Here is a 22,485-nt window from a genome sequence, read left to right as displayed (position 1 = left end):
GAGCGAATTCGACTTAGACTATAAACCCCGCGCGGCGATAAAGGCCCAGGCAATGGCCGATTTCATAGCTGAGTTCGCGGAGCCCGAAGTATGCTTGGGTCAGCAAGATGCAGATGTAGGCAACGACGAAACTCAAGTATGGCAGATATCTGTGGATGGGTCATCAGGAGAGCGGGGTTCAGGAGCAGGGATTGTCCTGGAAGGCCCAGAGGGGGAGGAGATCTCTTATGCTGTAAAGTTGGAATTTGCAGCCACAAATAACCAGGCAGAATATGAAGCCTTGATAGCAGGGCTGGAATTGGCTAGGGCCGTGAAAGCGGACAGAGTTAAGATCAGAACCGATTCCCAGCTGGTTGCGAATCATGTCAGTGAAAGATTCCAACCAAGAGAGGAGAAGATGGAACAATACCTAAGGATAGTCAGGCAGATGATGGGGAAGTTCGAAGCAGTGGAGGTGATACAAATCCCCAGGGAGCAGAATAGTCGAGCAGACATTTTGGCTAGGATGGCAGCCGTCGCCGACCCAAAAATGCCAAAGTCGGTCCCCCTAGAAGTGAAGTCTCGCCCGAGTATCGAGCAAAATTTGGGGGTGTTGCGGATAGAACAAAAAAGCTCGTGGAGGGACCCGATAATTTCATACCTTAGAGACGGGGTCTTACCACCAGATAAGCTACGGGCTCGGAAGATTAGAGCTCAGGCCTCGAGATACACGATGATCGATGGGGTACTGTATCGACGAAGATATACATTACCGTTCCTTCGGTGTTTGGACGATGACGACGCGGATTACGTGCTGAGGGAAGTGCATGAAGGAATTTGCGGGAATCATTCTGGCGGGAGGTCCCTGGCCCACAAGGTTCTAAGGCAGGGATATTTCTGGCCGACGATGCACCAGGATGCGCAAAGGAAGACCAGGAGCTGTGCAAGCTGCCAGAGTTTTGCGAATTTCTCTAACCAACCACCAGAGAAGCTCACCTCCATGGCCTCCCCTTGGCCATTCGCTCAATGGGGAATTGATCTGATCGGCCCATTGCCAAAGGGACGAGGAGCAGCAACACATGCAATAGTCGCTATAGATTACTTCACGAAGTGGATAGAGGTAGAAGCCCTTAGCAGGATCACAGAGAAGAAAACAACAGACTTCGTGTGGAGAAACCTGGTCTGTCGATACGGGATCCCATATGCCTTGGTAACGGATAATGGCAGGCAGTTCGATAATCACAGCTTCAGGGATTTCTGCCAGAACCTCGGGATAGAGCTGAAGTATTGCTCGCCTGCTCACCCCCAATCGAATGGACAAGTAGAAGCAGCCAACAAGACAGTCAAGAGGCTTCTGAAAACCAGGCTCGGAGCAAAAAAGGGTGCGTGGGTTGACGAGCTGTCAGGTGTGCTATGGGCATACAGAACAACCCACAAAACCGCAACGGGGGAGACACCGTTCGCTTTGGCTTTCGGACATGAAGCGGTCGTGCCGGCTGAGGTAGGAACGACCACACACCGGACAGATCATTTCAATGAACAGGAGAACGACGAGCAGATATGTTTGAATCTTGATCTGCTAATGGAGAGGAGGGAACAAGCAGCCGAGCGATCAGTCACTTACCAACAGAGGGTTGCTCGGTATTATAACCAGAAGGTGAACATACGGCAATTCAGGGTCGGAGACTGGGTACTGAGAAGAGTGAATCAGAGCACCAAAGATTCGACTCAAGGAGTGCTGGGACCGAATTGGGAAGGGCCGTATAGAGTCAAGCAGATAGCGGGGCCCGGAGCTTACAAGCTGGTTCGCGCGGACGGCCACGAAGTGAAACGCCCATGGAACGCAGCACACCTCCGAAAATACTTCCAGTAAGACTTGCTCACATTTTAAAGCAATTTCTGCTCATGCTGTCTATCTTTTATTTTTATGTTTTATGTCCGAACAATTTCATGTAAGTCAAATCCTGCCATTAATGTAACGTCGACGAATTTTATTCGCTTGAAACCGAAAAAAATCCTAAGGCATGCAAAGGCTCGCCAAGTCTCAGAGCCTGTCTTATGGCGAGACAGAAGCCAAGCATGCCAGGATCTGCTCGGCCACGAGAAGGCAGCAGAATCCAAATCGTTTGAAGAAAATCCTAAGGCATGCAAAGGCTCGCCAAGTCTCAGAGCCTGTCTTATGGCGAGACAGAAGCCAAGCATGCCAGGATCTGCTCGGCCACGAGAAGGCAGCAGAATCCAAATCGTTTGAAGAAAATCCTGAGGCATGCAAAGGCTCGCCAAGTCTCAGAGCCTGTCTTATGGCGAGACAGAAGCCAAGCATGCCAGGATCTGCTCGGCCACGAGAAGGCAGCAGAATCCAAATCGTTTGAAGAAAATCCTAAGGCATGCAAAGGCTCGCCAAGTCTCAGAGCCTGTCTTATGGCGAGACAGAAGCCAAGCATGCCAGGATCTGCTCGGCCACGAGAAGGCAGCAGAATCCAAATAGTTTGAAGAAAATCCTGAGGCATGCAAAGGCTCGCCAAGTCTCAGAGCCTATCTTATGGCGAGACAGAAGCCAAGCACGCCAGGATCTGCTCGGCCACGAGAAGGCAGCAGAATCCAAATCGTTTGAAGAAAATCCTAAGGCATGCAAAGGCTCGCCAAGTCTCAGAGCCTGTCTTATGGCGAGACAGAAGCCAAGCATGCCAGGATCTGCTCGGCCACGAGAAGGCAGCAGAATCCAAATAGTTTGAAGAAAATCCTGAGGCATGCAAAGGCTCGCCAAGTCTCAAAGCCTGTCTTATGGCGAGACAGAAGCCAAGCATGCCAGGATCTGCTCGGCCACGAGAAGGCAGCAGAATCCAAATAGTTTGAAGAAAATCCTGAGGCATGCAAAGGCTCGCCAAGTCTCAAAGCCTGTCTTATGGCGAGACAGAAGCCAAGCATGCCAGGATCTGCTCGGCCACGAGAAGGCAGCAGAATCCAAATCGTTTGAAGAAGATTCCCAAGGCATGCGAAGGCTCGACAAAGTCTCAAAGTCTGTCTTAGGGCCAGACAAAAGCCCAGCATGCCAGGATCTGCTCGTTCGCGAGAAGGCGAGCAGACTCCGAAGCATTCGGAAAGTTTTCTACGGCACGCAAAGGCCTCACCAAGTCTCAAAGCCTGTCTTACGGCGAGACAGAATCGATCAGCGTTTCAGACGAAAATTAATTCATGAGTACGACACGAGATAGTAATCAACAACATTTTTATTAATGGCTAACAGAGGGGATAAATTTCATAAACGTTGTTCATTACAATACAAGAAGAAATATATCAAAAAGATGGTGGATCAGTGAGCCGAGCAGCATCGGTTGGCTGGACCTCCTCGGGTGCGGGAGGGGTATCACCAGTTGCGTCCGGGGGGGTGCTCGCCTCGCCAACATCAGCAGGGACTGCACGAGGAGGAGAGTTACCCTCCTCAATCACGATCGGCTCTAACCCCTCGGCATCTTCCTTGGCCGCCTCCTCGTCCATATGTTGAGCAACACCAGCTGCAAGGTCATCCATCTTCAGATCAGGGTGTTGCTTCCCGAGGACGGCCATGATACAACGATACGAATGCCGAAGTCCCTGGTCGTACTGGTTGTCGGCCTCCCTCTCCAAGTTCTCTACATGAGCTCGGTGGGAATCGCGGAGAGATTCGAGCTGAGCCTCATACATAGCCCTCTGCCCTTGGAGATCCTCCTTAACCTTGGTCAGCTCCTCCTCGAGGGTAGTGGCTTTTGCTTGAGCAAGGGACTCTTGCTCTATCAGCTTGAGGTTCTCAACGTTTAGCTCCCCCGCCTTTTTCTCGGCAACGTCAGCTCTGGTCGTCGCCGATTGAATGTCCTCCTTCATCTTCCTGTCGTAACGGCCAACCTTGGCCTTATAGTAGGTGGCCATGCAGCTGAGATGGAAAGCACTGTACTGCATGGCTCCCACCAGCTCGCCCAGGGTACAACCGTCAAAGCCCTCCAGGTCCTTCTTGCTCACGAGTTTAGACAACTCATTGAGATAGGGAACCAAGTGTTCTGGTCGGCTGTCGGGTAAGCGAGACCGAGGCACAACAGGTGGAGAAGAGGAAGCAGGATCAGTGGCCGCTCTACTGGATTCCCTGACTTTAGCAGAGGCAGGAGGGAGAGCCTGCAAGGGAGGAACCTGCTGCACGATGTTCTTTCGCTTCGCAGCGGGAGCATCTTTGTCCTGGTCCCTATCGGTTGTTGGAGGCCGAGAGCGTTTCCTGGTCAGAGCTCCAATCACTGCGTCCTCCATCTTATGGCCAGGAAGTATCAACCGAGACTCGAGGAAGTTGTATGTAGATAGCAGTTCTCGGCTCGAGCAGGAATTGGCCAATACAGCCTCGACCCGTTTAAGCAGACCAGGTCGGAGCGGGAAGTGAACACCCCAGGAAACTACAGCACAAACAGACACTTGGTTAGAGACAAACCAATACAGCAGGAACAATTATGGATACAAGACATCTAAAGCGAGCAGGCAACCTGGGACCGTGAAACGGGGTGGGACGCGACAATCCTTCCCGTCTATTTGTGCAACTTGACCCCAGGGACCCCCAGCAAAAAAGAATTTCCTCTTCCAAGTCCCACCACCACCAGTTGGAAGATCAGTTATGGGTTTCCTGCTCTTGGTACCAGATTGGAAGTAGTACCAGCCGGCATCTTTAGGGCTGCTCTTCAGCTGGTACAGGTGCTTCACCTCATCAACCGTGGGCTCGCTTTGGCAACATCTGTCCCACAATATGAACAGACCAGAGAGCACTCTCCACCCGTTGGGGTTCAGCTGACCAGGAGCCAGATTTAGCCCGTTAAGTATCCGGGCAAAGTAAGGCTGCAAGGGACACCTCAGCCCATACTTAAAGCTCTCCAGATACAGGGTAACGTATCCCCTGGGAGGCCGGCTAGGTGTATCCTTCTTTCCTGGGATCCTAAGAGGTATCTCACCAGGAATACTATACCTAAGTCGGAGGTCATTGAGCTCGTCGAACGTGGTCGTACACGACATGTAATCAATGGCATAATCACGCGACAAGGCTCTACCCCCTACTGTACCCCGTTCTTCTGGTCGTGATGCTCCTGATGGGGACGCCTCACTAGAATCATCCCCTTGACCCTCACTCAAGGTGTTCTCCGATCCAGAAGATCCTTCTTCATCGCTACTGTCGCTTGAGGAGGTTGTTTGGGGAGACATCCTCCTAGCGCTAGTACCAACACTAGACCTAATGGGCTCTAAGGGGATCCCGGGATCAAAAGCAAAATCAGCGGGCAGACTAGGCAAAAAACCTAGTTCGTCGTCACCAACCTCAACGACCTTCTCCTTACCCTTCGACATATCCTAAGTTCTAACCAAAACACCACCGCCAACTACAACCTCAAGCAAAGCAGAGAGAAAGGAAATTACCTACAACTAACCAATACCGAAAAAATATAGAAGAAATACCTGAAGCAGGGACTCGGTCAGAGAGAGACAGGGATGACAGCTTTGGCGCCGAGGTTCATTCGCCGGAGAGACAAGAATGGAGAAAATGACGAGTTCGTGTTTGAAGATTTTGGGTTTCCTTACTGAGAAGCAAACTCTTGGGCTGCCAGCATTTAATGACGCATATTCCGAGAATCCCGTAACCGTCGGTTTGAAATTCAAATGGAGGGGGGGATTTCTGCCACGTCACCTCGTCCGCAATTAAATGCGACATGACTCCTGGCAGCCTTTTCCAAACCCACGCGAGCGAGTACTATCGAGTTTCTACTGCTGGTCCACTACATTACCCAACACCAGAAACTGGGGGACCGGTGTTTGGGAGGGATACTGTTTGGGACAAATGCGTCGAAGGGACCAGGAACGACGAGCAGACATCTGATGGCGGAGTTCTGCGAACCGGTGTTTTCCGTTAAAGCCTGGCGCGTGGAAGAACAGGAGCAGAAACATCCTGCTCGTCCACGATGTTGTCGTCCGCGAGGCCAATTCCTATAAAGGCACGAGGCCATTCCGGCTAGAGATCGAGAGGCGAGGAGACCCGGTCGACGGCAGTTGGCAAGACGTGCTCTCCAGCACGAGAATCTAGGCACAACAGCCACGCTTTCCCCAGAACCGCGACGTAACACGCAAGATCTCACGGAGCCAGGACAGCCACACTTTCCCCAGAACCGTGGCGTAACACGCAAGGTCTCACAGAGCCGTGGCAGCCACGCTTCCCCTGAACCGTGGCGTAACACGCTAGATCCCATGTTTTGCCCATAACGCAGCAGTTGGAGTCCCATACCGTCTCGAAAAGAGCGGAAGACTGAGATTCAGAGGAAGCCTATAAAAAGGTAGCCAACGAAGGTAAAAGGGTTGGCATTCTTGAGAAAAGGGGAGAAAACCACAAGAAACGCCATAAGACCTGTGGCAAGCTTTTCCCGAACCTTCATATCTGACTTGAGCGTCGGAGGGTTTGCGCCGGGAAAACAACCGGCGTACTCTGACTTATCTGTGTACGCAGGGACCTCCGGAGAAGAAGCCTGGCGAGGAGACCTCCTGGTAGTGACGAAGTTGATCGAGCAGAGATCCTGATCGTAGAACGAGGAGAACCGGAATCTCGCATCAACAAGTTGGACAGATCTTACAGCAATTCAATCCATTTCACATGATGAAGCAGGGTTTTCAAATAGTATACACTTGACTTATCGTTATTATTATTTTTTCCCTTCATTCAAACTCACAAAACATTCATCAACTCTACCCTATCTTTTCCAACCCTAAGACCGTTTTAAATTTGATATTTTTAGACCATGTGCTCTTGTAGGATTATTATAAGTCATTAAGATATTATGTTGTTTTGACTGTCTCTTGTAACTTAATGGCTAGATATCTTAAATGTTTCAAAACATGAGTTGCACCCATAACAACTCAGTAAATAATTTTTCCAACCTCAGTTAACATCTATATTTGTTTTTCAGGAAAAGTATAACTCTGGGGCAAACCCGACAAACTCAACTATCATGGTGGAGTGTAACTCTGGGGCTCTATCTCAAGTGGGTTCAGTCAAGATAGAGGTCAACCAAAACCCAAAATGCAGAATGAATACTCAGCTCTAGCTCAAATCTGACATAGATTTCAGGGGGCTCTCACGATAACTTAATGCATGGTTAGCTTTTTATTATAAATTCACTAACATTAACATCGTTTTCTTTTGCCATAAATTTAACATCGTGGTTAGTCTACACTTAAATTTATTGTTTCTCTAAATTCCATGCACACAAGACAGCTGTGGCCAACACTGGGGGAATATGAATGGAGTTGCGCAACTCTAATAGTTTCACTAAAATGAATGCAGGTACTAATTTCTTTCATAGCTCTGTTTCTAATACCCTGATATAGCTTAAAGAATGGGTTAATAAAGACGATAACACAGATAAGTTAGTGAACAGAACCCATCTAGTTACAGCCAAACATAAAGCTGACCTAATTATAACTCAAATTCTTGTATTGCTTAGTAAACAGAAGCCATCTAGTTTCAGCTTAATAGTTCCAATACAGCATACTTAATTTGGACTAATACACTCTCTTTGGTGCGATTAATCGGATACAAACATGAAATTCTTGAATAAGAGCGAGATTGAAACCAAACCTCTTCGTCTTGATTATTCAAGAGGGAAGCTAGCAATCTCCCTCTTGATAAGATGCAAAGACGATTATGAACTTTGACTTTTAAAATTAATCCTAATTTCCTTGGATAATTTATGCCTTCAAAGTATTATTATTGTTAACATTTTGTTTTAAGTGGTTGATAGTTTAAAGAAAACTGTCAGTAACTGAAAACAGCCAAAAAAATCGAGGATATGAATTCGATTTCGAATTTCCTAAAATAATAAAAATAAAATAAATACCTTCAAAGGTTTAGATAAAACCATGTTTAAAAAATGAGGTGGTGAGGCGATTAAAAATCTTCTAGCGTAATAATTATCCAAAACAACTCCATATTCTCATTATTCATGCATGATTTTTTTCCCCCCAGGGGAAGGGGGGTGCCGGGGTGGGTTACCGTTGGTGTGGACTAAAATGCCGAATTCAAAACTTATACATAAGGAACGGCAGCGTTTTAAGCAAAAGGGATTTGAGTTAGTTGATCACGACACGAGCTGTGCACGTGATTCACTTAAGCTTCATAAGCTTTAAAACGACAACTTCCAAACCCGTTTTAACCATGACTTAAGTGGTTCACGTGACTAAGCATGTGATGATCAAAGTCGTTGCAAACCGTTATCCACGTGGCTGAATCTGGTGCAATCTGGGTTTGTTATCTGCTGTCATATAAGCTGGTTGTTGAGATAATTTCAGCATGATTAAGAGTCCGATATGAACGCACATATATTTGTATTTTATAATAACAAAAAAAAAAAACAATACATATAAAATAATTAATCTACTGCTTTGCCTTAGCAGCTGATATCAAGTCTCTAATTCGTCAGGAAAATTCGAGTACAATACATATATTTATATTTTAATATAATAATAAAACAATGCATCTAAGAATCAGATATGAACGCACTATCGAAAACTGTATATTATTGAATTAAAAGCTGCATATTATCTGGTATATATTTTGATCTATGGAAATCTGGAAACATAAGTGGAATCTAAAGTCTGAAATTTTAAAACAAAGATTAAACTTTTTCAATTACACTGCCGGGCGTTGCTGCTGCTCTGCTAAAGAGAAGTTGTTATAGTGACCTTGAAACCAATTCAAGATCTTGCAGAAAAATGGCCTCAAAATTATGTGGTAAAGCCAATGACAAGCATCCATAAGCTCTCTGCCGTTGTGTACCGTACACAACCATGATAATGGCAGAGCTACTCAATGCAATGTAGCAAACGATTTCAGCAATTGACTCGTGCATCCCTATAACTTGACTCAACTCAATGGCAGGGTGGATAGAAATCACATCTCTTATCAATTAACTCAGGCTAATCAACTCAAAGTCTACAAACGGTTAATTAACTCAACTAATTCGAACCTTTAAGCATACAAACGGTCTGTTCACATTCGGCCACAGAGGACCCTAAATAGCCAAAATTAATGTAATTGAACTATATTTACAACATTTTCTTTTAGTGAAACCAAATTTAATAATTTCTTTTTTTACATTACAACAATGTTGTCAATTCTAAGTTGTCATTAAAGTTAACATACGATTTTATAATTCTAAAAAAAGTTATTATCGCCTCACTATTACAGGAATTACAAAATATCAAATTACTATAAAAAATATTATAGTCTATCATTTCACAATTATGTGCCTATTTCGTGTGATTTATTTAATAGTCATAAAATGCTTACTTAATATCATAAATTCTTTCAAAATCTTTATTGTTGTTTTTTTTAAAGATTAACTTTAAATATTAAATAAGTTATTTTGTCTTTATTAAGACTCTATTTGGTAAAACTTTTCAAATATAGATTATTTAAGTAGTTTTTTTTTTGGTAAATCTTTTACAAATAGAGCTTTCACAAAAAACAAAAAAACAAAAAATAGTTGTTTGATTGTCAATGAGAGTTTTTAGTAAAAATTGTAAAATTATTTTAATAATAAATGTTTTTTTTAAAATTATGATAAGCAATGAAATAAAATAGTCAAATAAGTGAAAAATATTTTAATATTTTGAAAAAAAAATTTAATCTCTACTCTCAAAATCTTAAAATTTAAGGTTAATTAAACTTGGACTCGTCAGACATATTAAAAGAAATAACATTATTATGTGTTGAAAATTTAGTTCATAATGACTAAAAATGTAAGAAAAGTGGAGGCATATGCCTTGAAGAATTAAAATGCTGCCGATGAAGGTGATGATGGCAAGGGCAGCTTATTTGCATCATATTGACTTCGGAATGCAACTCTTCTTCTTCTTCTTCTGCATCTCAAGATACATTTAGCATAAAAGAAATTGGTCACTCAGTTCAGTAAATGAATGTAAACTTGTGAATAAGTAATGGTGTGTGGGAATGGGACGTGCTTGTTACGTCAGAAGTAAAATGGAATTGCCCGTTCTGTCAAAGAAAAAAGGAAAAAAAAAAGCAAAATGAAAATTACACGACGACTTTGCGGGTCCCCCAATTTACGCGACTTTTATTGTCTTAGAGCTTAAGGATGTGATGGTGCTTCATCAGGTAACAATTTTTTTGTTTCATTTCATTTTCCAATAATTATTGGTAACAATTTTCTCTAAATTGCGCATTGTAACATGGCATCAAATAATCAATATACATTTCTTTATTAATATCATAATTGGAGCCAAGTAAGTTGACATATTATTTTTATTTCTTTTTCTTTTTCTTTTTTAAAAAATAAATAAATAAAAGTCTGTTTCCACGAATGAAATAGTGCAACGTCGGGACTTACTATAAAAGACCGTGTAATGGTCAAAGTAATGCAATGAACTGAAAAATAATAATAATAATAACAACAGCAACAAATTCATAGAGACTTTTGTATAGTAAAAGAGATTTAACGCGATTTGGATGTTGTTTCAATAACATTATAACTAGAAAATTGCAATTGTTTGAGGCAAACACACAAGGAAAATACCATTTTTGTCAAATCAAATTACAAAAATGGCCATAGAAAATGTTAAAGCCAACTTCATTGCCTTGTAATGGAGAATCCAACTGAAGCAGTATATTATACACTGAAAAACCAGAGTAAGCTGTAACATTGCTAGTGCACACTGCACACTGCCATAACAAAATAATTCTGATATCTCAAGTCGCAACAACAATGAGGTGAATAATTCAAATACAACATTGTTAACAAAAATTAAATAAAAATAAGTTTCAACAATAAACCATCGAGAGCCTGAAAAGTTAACATAGAAGTTGGAACACGACAAAATGGGAAGAAATTGAGAGTAACAGAGGGAGAGAGGCCATCACCATAGAAGTTGGAGGTGTTTCGGATCAGCCTTGTTGCCAATCATCATGATCACGATGTTGGAGTCTGCATGGTCCCTCAGATCCTTCAGCCACCGGCTCACATTTTCAAATGTTGTTGATTTTGTCACATCATAAATTAAAAGAGCTCGGAGTGCGCCCCTATAATAGGCAGTCGTTACTGCTCTGTATCGCTCTTGACCTGCAGCATCCCATATCTGGGCTTTTATTGTCCTTCCTTCAACCTGAAAATCTCACATTTCTCTTTAATCATACAACAAAAACGGCTTTAGGGAAAATTTTCCATTTTTAAATGACTCTGGAGTTGCTATAAAAAAAAAAAAAAAATTCTTTGTTCTCGCAAGCCTGTAAATGAGTTTAGACAGTTTAAGTTGGACAGATCTTACAGCAATTCAATCCATTTCACATGATGAAGCAGGGTTTTCAAATAGTATACACTTGACTTATCATTATTATTATTTTTTCCCTTCATTCAAACTCACAAAACATTCATCAACTCTACCCTATCTTTTCCAACCCTAAGACCGTTTTAAATTTGATATTTTTAGACCATGTGCACTTGTAGGATTATTATAAGTCATTAAGATATTATGTTGTTTTGACTGTCTCTTCCACCTTAAAAAACCACGGGATAGTAAAATAATGGCTAGAAATCTTAAATGTTTCAAAACATGAGTTGCACCCATAACAACTCAGTAAATAATTTTTTCAACCTGGGTTAACATATATATTTGTTTTTCAGGAAAAGTATAAGATATGCTAACCCGACAAACTCAAATATCATGGTGGAAAGTAACTCTGGGGCTTTATCTCAAGTGGGTTCAGTCAAGATAGAGGTCAACCAAAACCCAAAATGCGGAATGAATAGTCAGCTCTAGCTCAAATCTGACAAAGACTTCAGGGGGCTCTCACACTAACTTAATGCATGGTTAGCTCTTAAATTATAAATTCGCTTACATTAACATCGTTTTCTTTTACCGTACACCACTCAGTCCCATCACTCTATGTCTAAACAGGCTAAAGGTGCAACTACTTTCAACCCCAAGTCTCAGCTTTGATTCAAGACATGAAATCCCAACTCTAACTTGCATAAAGTCAACATCAGGCTTAAACAGATTGGTTTCGAATGGCATAACTGACTTCAACATATGGAGAACAGTCCGACTCACATGTCTAAGTAAACATTGAATGGCTCATAAGTGTCACTTAATGAATTAATTGCAATTGCGATTCAACTCTTAACATGCCAAAAGTCAATATTAGGTTACTTTCAACTTGCATCACCAACTTCAACATACAGACAACAGCCCTATTCACATGACCAAGTGAACACCAAATGCCAATCTAATCATCCAATTCAGTGATGAAATCTGCCGGTGCATGATTTTTCACTAGATGAATAAATTAGAGTGTCATATAAATGCATGAATTATAAACCGGGTGTTGATTGTTCTGTCAGTATGCCTGAAGTGGCACTAGCAATTTGCTCACAATACCATCTAAGTGAGACACATCTCAAAGCCACATACAAGCATATAAACCACTCACCAAAACAGAAAATAGCGCATGACCAGGAAGAAAAAAAAATTTGAGTCACATGGAAATATAAGACTTGTGACAGCATATACAAAATCAGAGAGCATATCAATATCATAATTTATCAGAGGACGAAAAAAAAAAGATAAAAAACTCTAAATCTCTCATTTCACAGCATTTGAAATAGTTTCTACCTAAATATTGAGTCATTCCCCAGAACATTAAGTCCTAATTGATGGTGTAAGGTCCTATCTTATAAACTTAAAAGTTTGTTTCCATAAAATTAAACCCCTTGAAAGGTGAAACACAGAAAATTCAGAGGAAAAAATCTTCAGGAGGAAATGCATTTTTGAGGAAAACAAAAAATAAAGTGTAATTCAAAAATTTGGTTCATTGGATATATCATAGAAGGAAAGAAATATTAGTCTACACTTAAATTTATTTATTCTCTAAATTCCATGCACACAAGACAGCTGTGGCCAAAACTGGGGGAATATGAATGGAGTTGCGCAACTCTAATAGTTGTCTATGAATGAACAAACTGTTGTTGTGACTGTCTTTTAGTACCTTAAAACCAACGGACTAGTAACATAATGGCTCAAAATCTTAAATGTTTCAAAACATGAGTTGCACCCATAACAACTAGTAAATAATTTTTTCTACCTGATTTAACATATATACTTGTTTTCAGGAAAAAGTATAAGATATGGTGTAACTCGACAAACTCAAATATCATGGGTGGAATGTAACTCTGAGGCTTTATCTCAAGTGGGTTCAGACAAGATAGAGAACAACCAAAACCCAAAATGCTGAATGAACACTCAGCTCTAGCTCAAAGCTGCCATAGACTTCAGGGGACTCTCACACTAACTTAATGCATGCTTAGCCTTTTAACATAATTTCACTTGGACAGGGTTAGTGACATTAGTTCATCCTTAGTAAGAGAAAATGCTAAGCGAATCTTGCCTATAAAAGAGGATTCACAACTAAGCTTATAGAATAAAAATTTGTGTTCATGTGATTAACATTCCTTTCTTTTAGAGTACACCACTCAGTCTCATCAACCTATGCTAAACAGGCTAAAGCTGCAATTACTTTCAACCTGAAGTCTCAGCTTTGATTCAAGACATGAAATCCCAACTCTTACTTCCCAAAAGTCAACATCATGCTTGAACAGACTGGTTTCAACTTGCATAACCAACTTCAACATATGGAGAACAGTCCAACTCACATATCCAAGTAAACAACGAACACCAATCCAATTATCTAATTCAATGAAAGCATCTGGTTGCTCATAGGCTTCACTTAACAAATTAATTGCAATTCGGATTCAACTCTAACATGAAAAAAGTCAACATCTGGTTAGTTTCAAAATTTAAAGATCATTACTGATATGTTTTCTGATTTAGAGTGGTGAAAGGATGGTTAGTCTGAAAATATTGACATTGAGGTTTTAGGATAAAATGAAAATCAAAATTTAAAGTTTTTGTTTTTAAACCCGCTGTTATGGTAATCAATACAGGGATGGACTCCATCTGGCTGCTCAGTAATTAAATCTTCAGCCTTCAACATTAGTTAAATATTAGGTGAACAGACAGGAAAGACCATTATATGTATCTAGAAATATTTTTTCACCCAAAAAAAATAATAATTCAAATGCGGAAGAGATACTATAAGGAGCGACAGATTGTTCACTTTTGTACATACCTTTTCTTTTAATTGAACATATACTTTGCTTCCCTATATTCCTTTTTTTTCTTTTTCCGATTAAAAGAAGTTAGCATCTGAGCAGCTACTACAACAAAATCATCCTGTCAGACAGCTTTCTATAACAAATAAATTCTAATCAAAGCATATTTTATAGAATACCTGAGATGAGTCAGCAACTGATGCCACGGCAATTAATACACCTTCTTGCACCATTTGTTTTCCATTCTGGCACCAAATAAGCGAAATTTAGAGGAAGAAAATGTTTGTTCATTAAAGTATAGTGTGATATAAATATATGTATTATAAACCAGGTGTTGATTGTTCTGTCAATATACCTGAAGTAGCACTAGCAATTTGCTCGCAATACCATCTAAGTACAATAGAAGCACATCTCAAAGCCACATACAAGCATATAATCTAAGATTCCAATGATAGACCTGTAATTCAGCAAACAAATATGAGAGGAAATCAAATAACTAGAAAAGGGAGTTTTGTAAAATTCTAAGAGCTACTAGGCCACAGGATAGCTACACCAATTTCCAGAGTCCAATTAATTAATTTTTCACTTTTAACCCCTTGAAAGGTAAAACATAGAATATTCCATGAAAAAGTCTTCAGAAAATTCTGGAAGCCATAGAGTAACATTTATCAAATGATTGTGCTAAAAACTGATTCACATAAGTACGTAAGAAGCCTAGAATCCAGATATAAAAAATTAAGGTAATGAAGATCACCACTTACCCCATGTACAATGATGAGTACATCCAAAGAAGAAAACAGTTTCCACATGCCACTAGAAAGTGTTGACCAAATTAGTTACTAGACAATAAAAGAAGACCAAAAGACATCCCAACATGAAGCCTATCCTTTCTAATAAACTCACCTGATTGCAAAGGCATTGTAAATGGAGTTGCGCAGCTATAATAGTTGTATACGAATGAACAAGCTGGTCCAAGTTTCACTACAATGAATGCAGGTACTAATTCCTTTTCAAGCTCTGTTTCTAATGCCCTAATGTAGCTTAAAGAATGGGTTACTAAAGACGAAAATACAGACAAGTTAGTAAACAGAAGCCATCTAGTTTCCGCTTAATAGTTCCAATACAACATACTTAATGTGGATTAATACACTCTCTTTGACAGTATCCAAAGGCTACAGGGTTAATAATCAAATAATCAAAACCCAAACCTAAACTTTTTAAATTAAGAGACATAAATTGGATCCCTAACAATGAATTAGAGGAAAAACACATCAAATTTGGTGAGATTAATATGAAATTCTTGAATAAAAGTGAGATTAAAATCAAACCTCTTCCGCTGTATTGAAACCGATCGAGATCGAAAAAATTCAAATGGAAGTGAAAGCTTCTTCAATCGAATGAGAGTGAGAGGTGAAATTCATGAAATTAGTGAACAAATCCGTCAAATTTGGTGAGATTAATTGAAAATAAACCTGAAAGTTCATGATAAAAAGCGACCTCTTCGTCTTATTTGAACCTGATATCATAGAATTTCAAATGATCGTGAGAATGCTTCTTCGAATGATAGTGAGAGAGAAAGCTGACATGTTTTGGTTTTTCCCCGAAAGTTGCGGGGCCCATAATTTCGCAGTTTTTTTTTCTTTTTCAAATTTTCACGTACTAGGAATTTTAAAATATTTTTTATTCTTTACTAATTTCTTCAGTTTTTCGATTTAGATATATAATTAGTTAAGTTAGTTCAAATAGTCCAATATTTTCTACATTAATAACTGTCATGACACCTTATCCAATTTTATTGGCGTATTAAACATATATATATACACACACACAATATGGATATATTTACTTTGAGAATTCTTTTATTAACACTCCATCAGAATTTAATTCAGCTATTTAATTATCCCGAAAAATTATCAAATAATAAACGTCAAAATTTTCTTTTTAGAAAGAGGCTGCCAATTAAGTGATACAACAGAACGCAATCTAACTGAACTTGGGAGTTGCAGGAACAATCTGTACGTATATTTGTAACCTTTTTTCATATATATATATATATATATATATATATGAACCCTTTAAATTTAAAAATTGCATAAGCAATCATTAAGTATATTAAGTACCTGTTGAATATGATTTATTTAATAATTATAAATACTTATTTAATTTTATAAACTCTTATCATAATTTTTATTATGATAAATTTTACTTGAATAAGTTCTATATGAAAAATTGTAACAAAGTAAGTGTAAAACTTCTTTTAAAAGATAAAAAAATTATTTTTTCTGCCTCCTGCATACTAAAAAGTTGAAAATTATTACGCTTCGTGTGGCTTAGGTTATTCAAGAGAGGTTCCTGCAAGTTTCTATCCTTCACTCTGCTGCTGTTTCGGGGAGATAATTTTGAAACCAATTCCAAATTCTGGTGAAGAGTAGCTTCAAAGTATCGTAGTAGAACCGACGGCAGGCATCTATAAGCAATATGCCATATTGATAGAGAACAATGACAGTGGCGGCGCAAAACCATGAAGTGTACAAAATGATATGACCAATGGACGATGGAAGAAAGGTGGAGACCAAAGATACTGCAGAAACAGATCCTGAGACAACCGCAACAAGGCCTGATAACTGCGAAGAATTTTCTCGATGAAGGCGGGACTTGATATCAGCTGCAAGTGCGAAGCAGTAGATTACCTTGGCCACAAGAAAACCCCACATATTTATTGTATGTGTTTTGAACAAGGGCTCTGTTCTGCCCTGAGCATTGGCTCCCAGGATACCAATGAGGACTGGAATCAGATATGCAAAAATGACTTGGTAAAGCATCGACGAAACCAAATTTCCTTCACTGCAAAAATAAACCATATATTAGCGTTTGCAGGGGGTAGTAAAAGGGGGGGGAGGGGAGGAAGGAGTAGAAAACCTATACTTTGGAGGCGAAGGGCTTCGCAGATGAAGATTGCTCGGCATCCTCGGATGGGAACTGCTTTGTGCTGCTGACGAATGTTAAAGAAAAAGGGGAAATGGAAAAGAAAAGAAAAGAGAAGCAATAAAATGAGGGAGATGGAGAGGGGTGACAAATTTCCCCTAGGTGAGTTTCCTACATATATATATGCGCATAGGCATGGTTCAGTTTAAACTCAGGGTTAATTAACTGAGTTAATTAACTCAGCTTATAAGTCTCTAGCATAGAAGAAAGGCCGTCACACTCACACATCCCTGTAAATTGACTTAACTCATGGCCGGGTCAAGATCACATGCCTTATCAATTAACCCAGGGTTAACTAAATCGATGTCGGCTGAACGGTAATGACCTGAACTTCCATCAACTGCTAACTCAGGGTCAATTAAGTCAAATAAAGTGTAGGCATCTTGTTAAAAACCAAGAGAAAAAAGGTCAAGGCAGAAGGGGTAGAGCTAAGGAACCAAGGGTGTCTGTTGTTGTAGTGAAACTAAATTTAATAATGTTTTTGATGCTACAACAATGTCGTCAATTCTAATTTTGTTATTAAAGCTAAAATGTAATTTTATAATTCGAAAAAGAGTTATCATCGTTTAATTATTACAGGAATTATAAAATATTCAAATATAATTTATTTAAATAAAACTTTTGTTAGTAGAACTTTCATAAAAAAATATTAGTTATTTGGTTGTTAATGAATGATAGCTTTTATTACAAATTGTAAAATTACTTTAACAATTAATTTTTTAAAGTTACATTATAAAAAGAATGAAATAAAATTATCGATTTGGAAATTTTCTCGGACCTTTGATTCGGAAACTTTTTCCCTTGGTTTCATCATTTAATATTTTAAATCCTTTTATCCTAACTATTTTAACCATGGCTAACGTTATACAAAAGAAAGAGGTTTAAAAAAATCGAACTAAATTTGTTATTTTATGTAGTCTTATTAAGGTAAAATGATAAATATAAAATAAAGGTTTTATAAGAAAATTCGAGAGGTGATGGAACTATAGAAGTTACTATCTTTGTAAAATTTAATGAAGATAATTTTAAAGTAATGCTTTTCATATCCTTTTAAAATACTTATAAGACCCTACATTTTGTAATCGTAGCTCTGTTGTTAGAGGAAATTACATAAAAGGGCAAACATAATTTAACTAAATTAAAACATTTTTCACTTAAAAATCATTAACCATCACATATGTAAATGATATAAATAATTATTTTAAATTCAAAATAACTTTGGGGCAATAAAATAATAAATTATATAATGATAAGATTTCGATTATAAAAAATTATGTTTAATATTTAATTATAAGAGCTATGCATATAATAAGTGGTGGTTTCATAAGAGTTTTAATTAAAGAGGTGCTAGGAGCTTAACTCTAATTTTAAGAAAGGGAAAAGGACACAGAGACCTCCAATATTTGAATAAAGGACACAGAGACCCTCAACGTTTGAAAAAATGACACAAAACCCCCTAAGGTTTCAAAAAAGACACTCAGACCTAGGGCTGGGCAAACGGTTCGGTTCTAAGGTAAAAAACCGAATGGTTTGAAATTACAAGAACCGATTGGTTTACATTCGGTTCGGTTCAAAACCGAACCAAACCGAAGAACCGATCGGTTCAGTCCAATTATTTACAAATTAATTTAATAAAAATTCAAAATCAAAAATATAAAATGCTAAATCACAAATATTAGTATACAAGACTTTTTATTTTCTTGTTGTGAACTTATATTCTGTAAAATGTAAGTGAAAATCGTAAAATGCAGTGAGATTAGGTGAAAATTATAAAATACAGTAAGACATTTGGTTAAAATTGTAAAATACAGGTATATGTACGAACTGAACCGAACCAAACCAAATCGAACCAAATTTTAGAACCGAACCGAACCGAAATATTTCGGTTCGGTTCGGTTCGGTTCTAAAATTCGGTTCGTGTTTGGTTTGAGTTTTTAAGAACCAATTGGTTCCGGTTTGGTTCGGTTCGGGTATCTAAAATCTAATTAATTTATCCATTTAAAGTTAAAAAAATTTATATTGTTAAACTAAAATAAAAAACAACAAAATCTAATTTTCTCTTATATTAACTAGTGAAAAATTTAAATTCCTCTTATATTAAAAACTAAAGTTTCCAAAATTACTTTTTAATTTTTTAACTTATTTAATACCATTAATAATTATTATTTTATTTTATTGATTTAATATTATAAATAGACTTCCACCGGAAAGTCGCCGGACCACCACCAAACCCCACCGCCGGACCTCACCGGACCACCGTCGGCTTCGCCGGACCGCCGCCACCGGCCACCGGACAGCCGCCACCGACCACCATTTTATTTTATGCGTATATATATATTATTACTAATATAAATGGTTTAATAACCAAATTTGATATTGGAATTTTAACTATTTTATATTATTATTTTTATATAATAAAAATATAATATCCATGGATCTCCATAGTTATATGGATAAAATCCATATTTATGTCCAATATTAAATACTGGATATGGATATGAATATGAATATATCCATTATGAATAATTATGGATTTGTGTTTGGATGGATATTATCCATCCATAATTGGATATTTGCCATCCCTACACAGAACGAATCACGTATCTCTGTGTGTGTTTTGTGTTATGATTGCTTTAGTTTCTTGATTTCATCTTAGTTTGTTCAAGGTTCTTGATACAATTAGTTTGAGTTATTGTTCTGATCTGATTGAGCTTAAATTAAGTGTATGCAGCTTAGTATTGATCTTGCAGAGATCCTGGGCAGCGGGTTGATTTTGTTGTGTTATAAGAACAGAAAAAATTCTATACATTTTAAATAAAGTTCATTAAAAAAAATTAGATATTTATTTGTTAATAAATGAGAGTTTTTATTAAAAATTATAAAATTATTTTAATGATTAAATTTTTTAAGTTATGTTATAAAAAAATAAAATAAGATTATAAAATAAGTGAAAGATATTTTAAATATTTTAATATTTAAAAAAAATTTAATTTTTACTCCTAAAAATTTAAAATCTGAGCTTAATTAAATTTACACTTCTTCATATATTAAAAGAAAGAACTGTACGTAACTCATAATAAGTAAAAATATAAGAAAAGTATACGTATGTACCTTTAAGGATCTAAGTGTCGTTGATGATGAAGGTCATTATGGCAGGGGCATCTTATTTGCATCATATTGATTTCATAACGCAACTCTTCTTCTTATGCACAAAACCGACCTACTCAGTAGCATAAGTTCAACTCCTAGTTCCCCTTTGTTTTTTAATAAATCTGTCCTCCCCTCGACTTTGTCCAAGCTACACGCATATAGGGATTGCAATGGGGAGGGGAGGGGAGGGGACCAATCTCTCCGTACCCATCCTCGATATTTTACATATGTCTCCGTCCTCTTCCCGTTCCCATCAGAATTACTTAAGAGAATCCTCATCCCCTTCCCGAATAATAACAGGGGATCCCCGAGGGCTCCCGATCTCTAAATAACTAATACATTTTTTTTTATTCTCGATTTTGAGTTAATCATATTAAAATAAAAAATTCAAATGAAAGTAAAGTTCGAAATATATCTTACATTAATATCCATTACAAAAGTCATATACATTAAATTAGTAAGTAACGCAGCATGCAATGGATACAAATTTCTTTTACAAACTATCATGAACAAATTAATAGTCTAATACAAAATTGTTACAAATAAAATCGAATTTAAATTCAAAATTAACTTTTTCAATGGTGGCGTGGGCACTTTCTAAATGTGGACTATTCCCTTTACAACACAATAGTTAAATCGGAGCAAATCAAGAGCAAATGTTAGATTAGATTAAATATTAAAATTGTGATTCGTTGTGGGCAATTATAACATCTAAAAATTAAAAAAAAATAGATTTAAGTTTAAAATATTTAAAGAATATTAAAATTTAAAATTTTTTGGGCTAATAGAATCTACTCGGTCTTTTTAATGTCCTAAATACAAATTTAGGACTTTAATTAGTTAATTATGCCTAAAAGTTTAATAATATAAATATTTTGATATTTTTTATTTTTACCAATATTTATAATTTTATAATTTAAAATTTATAATTTATTTACTAGTAATTTTTAAAAATTAAAATAAAATTAAAAATTAAAATGGGGAAATGGGTAGGGGATGGGAATTCCACCTCATCCCCGTCCTCTCCCCGAATAAGAAATTGGGTACAAAAAAATTTCTAGTCCCTTCCCCAAATAAGAAATTGGGTATGAAATTATCCTCATACCCTCCCCGAATGAGGAAAATTCCCAAGAGTACCCGTCTCCATGGGGATTTTTGCCATCTCTACACGCACATGAACTTTTAGTACATGTTTGGTTTAAAGAAAGAAGAGGAGAGGGAAAAAGTGAAATGGAGGAGAATGGAGAAGAAAAAAGTGGAGGAGAATAATAAAATAAAATTTTATTGTTTGGTTTCATATAAAATTTTGATAAGGAAATAAATTAATTTTTTTTTGGACAAATTATTAGTAATGAAATATAATTTAATATCAATACCAAACTTTTTTAATGTTAAAAACTCCTAAAATAATTCAAAATTTATTATTATTATTATGTGGAATTAAATTCCAATAGAAATTAAATTCTTATACATTTTGTCTAACCAAACAATGGGAATAAAAATCGAATTTAGATTACTTTTCTCCCCTCCATTCTTTCCTCCCAACCAAACACCACCTTAAAGTTGAGTTTAGAGGGTGTCGTGTTGAATGCGCTCATAAGATCCATTTTAAGTGTGATATTGATATAATTGGGGGCGGTTAGTGACAATTATCCTTTTTAGGTGGTCAGCACTCAGCAGCTTCCACTAAATAAAGTCAATGACTTAATTCCATTCCATTAACTTTCAGAATAGGCCTATTTGAAATTGAAGTTAAATAACTATAACTTAAAAGTTATAATATTAAAATATTTAATAAATATTAATTATTATAGTTTGAAAGTTATGTTGATATAATTTTTCACTTGTATGATTAAAAATTTATGACATCGTTAATAATTTTGTCAAAATTATTATTTAAAAATTATATTTACTATATACCATTAATTTTTGCTTCATATTTACAATTTTTTTACAACAACTGTAACTTAAAAGGTATAGCATCAACAACGAAATCATATAAAAATTTGAATCACTTCCAATTCAAATGAATCTAAATTAACCTAATTTGGAAATCGAATTAAAAATTAAATAAAACTAAATTATTTTTACTACATTTTAGAAAACTAATTAATTAATTGGTGTAATTAAGATCAAGTATAGAGTAAGATGGATAGTTACTTGAAGAGTAAAGGTGGTGAATTTGACGCCACTAGTGGATTTG

At 37.5% G+C, this 22,485-nt stretch overlaps 1 long non-coding RNA gene across 4 annotated transcripts; it reads right to left on the bottom strand.

Moving 5' to 3' along the window:
* Window positions 1-10,599: 10,599 nt before the first annotated feature.
* LOC102611644 (uncharacterized) lies at window positions 10,600-15,761 on the bottom strand. Of its 4 annotated transcripts, none has more exons than XR_008055206.1 (5): window positions 14,909-15,761; window positions 14,503-14,604; window positions 14,327-14,392; window positions 14,165-14,252; window positions 10,600-11,145 (listed from the first exon to the last, which is right to left on the bottom strand). It is a non-coding gene; the product is annotated as an uncharacterized LOC102611644 (long non-coding RNA). The 4 variants fall into 4 exon arrangements; XR_008055205.1 differs by having other exon boundaries at window positions 10,600-11,164; window positions 14,165-14,249; window positions 14,909-15,759; XR_008055204.1 differs by having other exon boundaries at window positions 14,165-14,249; window positions 14,909-15,754.
* Between the last annotated feature and the right edge of the window lie 6,724 nt (window positions 15,762-22,485).

The sequence above is a fragment of the Citrus sinensis genome, chromosome 5 (assembly GCF_022201045.2).
Source record: "Citrus sinensis cultivar Valencia sweet orange chromosome 5, DVS_A1.0, whole genome shotgun sequence".
In the NCBI taxonomy this organism is placed as follows: Eukaryota; Viridiplantae; Streptophyta; class Magnoliopsida; order Sapindales; family Rutaceae; genus Citrus; species Citrus sinensis.
Note: the sequence above shows the minus strand (reverse complement) of the source record. Positions and strands in the feature narration are given on the sequence as shown.